The following is a 6,566-nucleotide window of genomic DNA, read 5'->3' as shown; positions in this document are numbered from 1 at the left end:
TGTATGTGGGAACCAGCAGACAGGCTATCGCTGACACGAGCAGACAGGAGCAACGTTTGACTAAAATGAAATCAGACCCCCCTGCTTTGCGAATGGTCTCGCCCAGCTGTCTGTCATGCAGAAGAAAGCCGTGATTTCAGGAGAAATGCTGCCCAGGTTTGATAGAATGCTGCAGAGCAGGGTCTGGCGGTGCTGCCCGGGTCTGCACAGTGGGTCTGAGAGGGTCTGGACACAGAACGGGTACAGAGCATCATATCTCACCCAGCGCACCTCAGCCGCACACAGGACTGCGTTTGGTTAATAATTCATTTTTCCCAGAGAAAGGGATACGGCTCGTATCGGCACACACAAAAGAACAAGTCTGCACGCGCGAGTGATGGGAGCAATACACAGATTCGCTCGCGACATGTAGGGTCGTCGTTACGCTACTAACGCGTAGGACAAAAAAAACAGAAGGCCGATGAGGCATCACATATCGACTTTAACTTGAATGCAAAAATAAAATAAAAATGCATATAATGAAGAGGGCGCAAGAGGGGACAGCAGCCAGACGGGGTGTGTTGCAAAGTGCCATTGTTCCGGTGGACACTGCGGGTCTGTGCTGGCAGCCAGTCGCGTCCCTCCCCCCTGGCAGCGTTCCCCGTCTCTTCACATGTGCGCTCTGCAGACCCTCGCCCCCCAGACCCCGTCAATGGGTCTAGGCAGGATTGTATATTGGCTACCCTCCCCTACCTGTCAGGAGATTGGCGACTTTTTTTGTGAGCGGTATATTAACACGTCTGCCTCATTTTTCAGAGCGTGTTGCATCCTTTAACCCTTCATGTACAGCCCAGGGACAGAAAACACGCAGCCAACCTGGAATCATTAACATGATCATCATAGTAATGCTCAACCGTTTCTCACGCTGGGATGTTAACCATTGAGATCCAGGCGGTAATCTTCTGTTCGGGCTAGCAGATTTACCCTGATTTTAGCACCAAAATAAGGTTGAAAGGCTGAGTTGTACTTGACAAGATGGCAACCTAGGTTTGCATGTCTTCTGCATTGCGCTGGTGCATTTACCGACTGAGTTGCTATTTCACAAGGCGCTTCGGCAAGGTGTAAACACAGGGGGCCTCATTTATGAAAAGTGAAAACAGCGATGCTTCACTTTTCACTGAGCCCTCCTTGCGACACCAATGATGCCTCATATTCACAGTATGACGCATCATGGCGCAAGGAGTTACAGATACGTCAGTATTTCTGACGTATCTGTAAGGCAAAAAAGTGACGCATTGCTGGAGTGTGTCAGAAAAGTGACGCAACTCCAGCAATGTGTCCTTTCACATGGGGCAAGACCCATGTGAAAGGGCCTGCGTCAGTCTTACGCCTGCTGTGAGGCAGGCATAAGAAATTGACGCATTTGTGTCCTAGAAGTGGCGCAGTGAAATCTTATAGATTTCACTGCGTCACTTCCATGACCCTTTCTTACGTCAAAACGCCCCCCCTTGCATACATTATACCTGGCGCAGGTATAATGTGGCGGAGGGGTTTACAAAGTGATGCATCTACCTAGATGCGTCACTTTGTAAATATGGCGCAACAAGGCGCATTTTTTACGCCACTGGTGCGTCACAAAAAGGGCGCACCGGCGGCGTAAAAGTGACGCACAGCCTCATAAATGAGGCCCAGGGACTGTCTCGGCAGCTGCAGAACTCTAAGCAGGAGGCGAGTGCACACTTTTCCACATGATCTCACCTCTTTGCACTCACACCACTGCACAAGGATTGACTTTTAATACCATTGACTAGAAGATTATTATTTATGGGTCCTTCTCAGGGCAACCCCTACGTTTCATCCCTTACTACCTGCATTCCGTGCAATGCTCTCTCCGGCAGATAGGCATGTGTTAGTCCCCCTTCATGGCTTTAAGCGGGGTGAAAAACCTGGGGGGGTCTTAAAGGGGTGTGGCCGATGTAATTAATGACGTGGCTTAAAAACACGGCATGGCTTGGCAGTTCGGGCTGGACTGTTCCCATGAGGCACAGGGTCAAGACTGATTTGCATATGGCCATGTCTGAACCTGGGGTGGCTTGGTGAGCAAAATAACAATTGATTAAATCCAGATCTGTGACTGGGGGTGAATGTTTTGCCATTGTGCAACATTCCGTCCATCATCGTGTGTGGCTTAAAAACATGCAAGTCCTTATCTTAGTGTGCCGCTTGCATAAGACAAATAGGCAACAACTATTTATTTATTTATTTATTTTATTTTATTTATAATGTTTTATATAGTGCAAACTTGACCCAAGAGGGTATCAGAGCACTTTACATTTAGGATTGTTGTGTTACAAGTTACATCAGCATAGTAAGGTACAGTACACATAAACAATGTTTAAAAAATTCATAGGAGGGACGGGAGGAAGGAGTAAAAGCGGGGAGATGAGGAGGAAACAATGCCCAATGGCCGGCTGGGTAGGTGACAATGACCGGCTGGGTAGGTGACGGTCAAGGGGGAAAACCCGGGCCAGACTCCTCCTTAGCTGTCAAGCAGCTTCACCGGTCATCGTCCAGGTTGCTCAGGTCTCAGCGTTCTTGAAAAAACAGTTTTTAGTTTATTTGAATTTGGGAAGGTTATATAGCACTATCTAGACCCGGAGGTAACAGAGCGCATAAACGGAGGAACGTTGTATTAGAAGGTACATCAAAAAGGATTATAAAGCGCTGGCTAGAACCGTAGGTATCAGAGCGCTATAGCAGAGGAACATTGCGTTACAAATTACATCCGTTACCATAGCGTAGTAAGGTATAGTAAACAAACAACGCGGTTGAGAGAATTGATAGGAAAGGGGGGGGGAAGGAGCCATAGCAGGTTGAGAGCCAAATAGAGAGGGAGTGGGGAGAGGTGGAGTGAGAAGGGAGAGGACGAAGGGGAAGACAGAAAAGAGATAAGGGAAAGTCAGCCCAAAGACCGAGTCGGTAGGTGACGGCCAGGGCGATAATCCAAGGCCAGTCTCCTCTATAGCTCTCTTGGAAGCTCCAACGGGCATTGGTCAAAAAAATGGAAAGAAAGGAGATATGGAAAGACAGAACTGCAGAAATGCGCAGGGTGGAGTGCGAGACAGGGAGAAAGGGGAGAAACGGTGTCCAGTGTCCGGCTGGGCAGGTGACGGTCAGGGGATAAACCAAGGCCGATCTCAATTCGCTGAACAGAGCAGCTCCACCGGGCGTCGGACAAAATGCTTGATATAGCACTGTCTAGACCCGAAGGTATCAGAGCGCATTGCATAAGGTTCCACAAAATTAAACAAGACCTTAGAGACGGGTAACATCAGTTGATAGAAAAATATTTCAAGAGCATAGATGGGAAGAAGGGAAAGGGGGTAGGGAAGGTGAGGAAGGGGAATAAAGTACAGTGAGACTAAAGTAAGTCTGCCCCGAGTCCGGCTGGGTAGGTGACGGCTAACGGGGAAGTCCAAAACCCATCTCCTCTTTAGCTATCAGGTAGCTCCACCGGGCCAGGGACAAACAGCAAGGTCTCGGTTAAGAAGAAAGGGGATAGGAAGACAAAAAAAGTGGAGCTTAGAGGGGGTGGGGAAAGGAAATGGGTAGGGGAGAAAAACGACAGAGAGATGAAGGAAAGTCTGCCCAACATCTGGCTGGGTAGGTGATGGTAGTGGGGGAAATCCACAGCCCAACTCCTCTTAAGCTAGCAGGTAACTCCACCGGGCATTGGTCAGCTAGATAGGTCTCAACAATCAGAGGAATGTCCCAAAGTCAATATCAAGGTGGGTAAGCCAGGGTGGGAGGGTGGAGGGGAGCACCTCCAGCACCTGGACTCAGAGAGACAGCTGTAGGGGAGCCAGTGTAGCATTATGACCCATGTCGTTATGAGACCGCCATTTTAGGGTAAGGCATTCTACCATAACACTCATCAAGGGTTGCAGAAGCGGTTCCTCCATGCAGCGTTTCTCCCGGACTGCACGCACACCATCCACCCTGCGTGCACAATCGCTCAGCCTTCGCACCCCATCACCACTGCTGCCGAAACAACATTATCTGGTCTCTCCCCCCTCAGTTCTCATGCAGCTGGAGGGAGTTGCAGCATGACACTATGGGGTCTGCTCAGGTGATTCCTCCAGTGAAGCGTTGTTACCTCTATAGGTTACTTAGCAATTTTGTAAGTGGAAGCCTTCCCCACTAGCCACGGCAGATAATATGCAGCATCAGCTCTGTGTATTTCACTGACCAATGACCAATGAGCGCCATTTTGAATGAACGTCAGCGCTCCTCGGCAGGGTGTGCAAGTGGTCGATAGAATCAGGTTTGTGGGGAGCCCCTGAGGTTGCGTGGAATATCTCTACAGGCGTCTGTCTACCGCAGTACCTAAGAAGAAAGAGAAGCTTTATAAAGTCATCACGTTTATAATGTTTTTCAATAACCAATAACCTCAAGATCCCAAATCCCTGAAACAATTCCAGTCCTCAGACATTGCTTCCCAGCCACCTTCGGTGCTTGATCAGGCACTGGGTGACAAGGGGCGATCCTTGTCTGAAAGAAAGCAGAAGAGAGTGACCAGGTGGTTTGAAGGATCTGGGTCCTGCAACCGTTCAAAGGAAATCTTCCCAGAGGCGTTGTGAATGGCATAAAAAGAGCAGGCGCATATAAGGGCAAGGCTCCAACCGATGGGGCAAAGGGGAAAAAGAAAATCACAAATGTGTTTGTTGCTAACAGGAGTCAATTTCAATCCATTTTAGGTAGAGGCAATCCTCGCCTGTTCATTGTTCTCCCATTACAGTACTTTCATAGGTAGTTAGTCATAATATTTCCTTTTCACAGAATAAGTTTTCTCCCATAATGATCTCCCAAAAGTCATATGCCCAGCACACAAGTAAAATATTTATTGTACAAAAAATTAATTGATGTTCGAGCTTGAATACAGAAAAGATGTCTGAACAATATGACAGTAATCACTGTTTTGACCAGGGGTTGAATTATCCATGCCCTTAATGATAGGCTAGCCTAATCTGTAATATCAGCACGTTTCAGCCCAATCTCAATCACTTCTGGGCGTCCTCGGGACAAGTATGCATATATACACAATTGAAATCCATTTGTTACACAAAATCTATGTGCATGAGCAACATTTCGTAATGATTTCACCAAACAAAGGAAGATCTCCATCAGAATTTTCTCTTCTTTGCAAAGCTCATGCCAAGGACATGTATTATAATAACAATAACTTTTAAAAATATCCCTAGTGGCACAGGGCACACAAACTAGGATACGGCCAAATGTCCAGAATAAGAATTTGCTATTTGAAAACTCTCTAACTTCACCACTGAGCTTGTGCTATTATAGACCAGTAAGTATGCGATAAACAGATTAGCCGCAGATGAAGTAAAAAAAATCACTACGCGCTATTGCAAAAGGCTGGAATTTGCAAACTGTGACTCACAACAGCTCAACTGCTGCTGTTGGTATCCTACACACTTGGTGCAATCAGTAATTCCCAAAAGGATACAGGGTTAAGCATAGGGGCATCTGAAAAATGTGTTGGAAAAGGCACCATGTGTTCCTGTGATACATGCAAGGCCAAAGTTTCCAATACATACTATGCGGAATTCAAGAGCCAACTCAAATCCTTGTTCCTCATCCGTTCCCTAGGTCCTGGGTAACTAGGATCAACATCCATCCCCAGAACTATGTGATAACTCTGTATCCTATTACCAAGAAGTCCTACTGTACGAACTTCTCCTCCCCCCTAATTGTCATTTGATGATCACCTTTATTTGTTATGTGTCTTTTTGTCCACCTTTTCATTCCTTTTACTGTAAAGCGCTCTGCTACCTTCGGGTCTTGTTAGCGCTATAGAAAACTTCTAAATAAATAAATAAATAAATACAGCTAAAGCACTCACCTTACTGCCTTACTGGAAAGTTAGAGTATCATGCTATTTATTTAAAAAAGTCAGGTGCGGTTGTGCTCATATCAATATCTCAATTTAGTTGAAAGACACGTTATGGATTCATCAACCATTTGTACCATCTTCCAAAGAAGATTGTTTATGTTGGACACTGAAAAAACAGAAAACACATTTTCCTTGTAATCCAAGCTATTTCATGAAGTGCTAGGATTACATTTATTTAAGAAAAACCTGGAAAATCTGCAGCGAACTTATTCCACTGCAGCAACAACAGTGGTGACAAATTAAAGAAGTGGAAATGTTGTTTCTAGGGGATGAAACAGTAAAGATTATTAACAATTTGTCGGTATCAGACGATTCAGAACCTATTTTTGATCTTCCTTTGTATTGAGTGTTTGTTCCTTTTAGGTTAGTGGTGGAGTAAACAATCTCTTTCAAGTAAGGCTATGTAGTGTTACTATCACAATTTACAACATCTCTTTCAGGTTTAGTTGTTTTTTGTGTAATGCAAACGATTTAAATTCAGCTATTTCTTTTCTACGAATTATTTAACAAGCAGGAGTCCAATCTGTTCCCAGAGCTTTTGAGAGTGCAACCTTAAGTCCGATATTGTGTATCATTGCGCAATCCACAAGTATGTGATGGAATGGACTATTTTCAC

At 45.7% G+C, this 6,566-nt stretch overlaps 1 protein-coding gene across 6 annotated transcripts in view; it reads right to left on the bottom strand.

The window, feature by feature from the left end:
- EPHB2 (EPH receptor B2) overlaps nucleotides 1-7 on the bottom strand; it is a 786,068-nt gene extending 786,061 nt beyond the window's left edge. For all 6 annotated transcript variants that reach the window (XM_086949834.1, XM_086949836.1, XM_086949837.1 and 3 more), the window contains exon 1: nucleotides 1-7. This exon is cut by the window's left edge and continues 333 nt beyond it. The gene's annotated coding sequence lies outside the window, so the exon portion shown is untranslated.
- Nucleotides 8-6,566: the final 6,559 nt, after the last annotated feature.

The sequence above is a fragment of the Lissotriton vulgaris genome, unplaced genomic scaffold, assembly GCF_964263255.1.
Source record: "Lissotriton vulgaris unplaced genomic scaffold, aLisVul1.2 SCAFFOLD_259, whole genome shotgun sequence".
In the NCBI taxonomy this organism is placed as follows: Eukaryota; Metazoa; Chordata; class Amphibia; order Caudata; family Salamandridae; genus Lissotriton; species Lissotriton vulgaris.
This window is presented reverse-complemented; position numbering and strand designations above follow the sequence as displayed.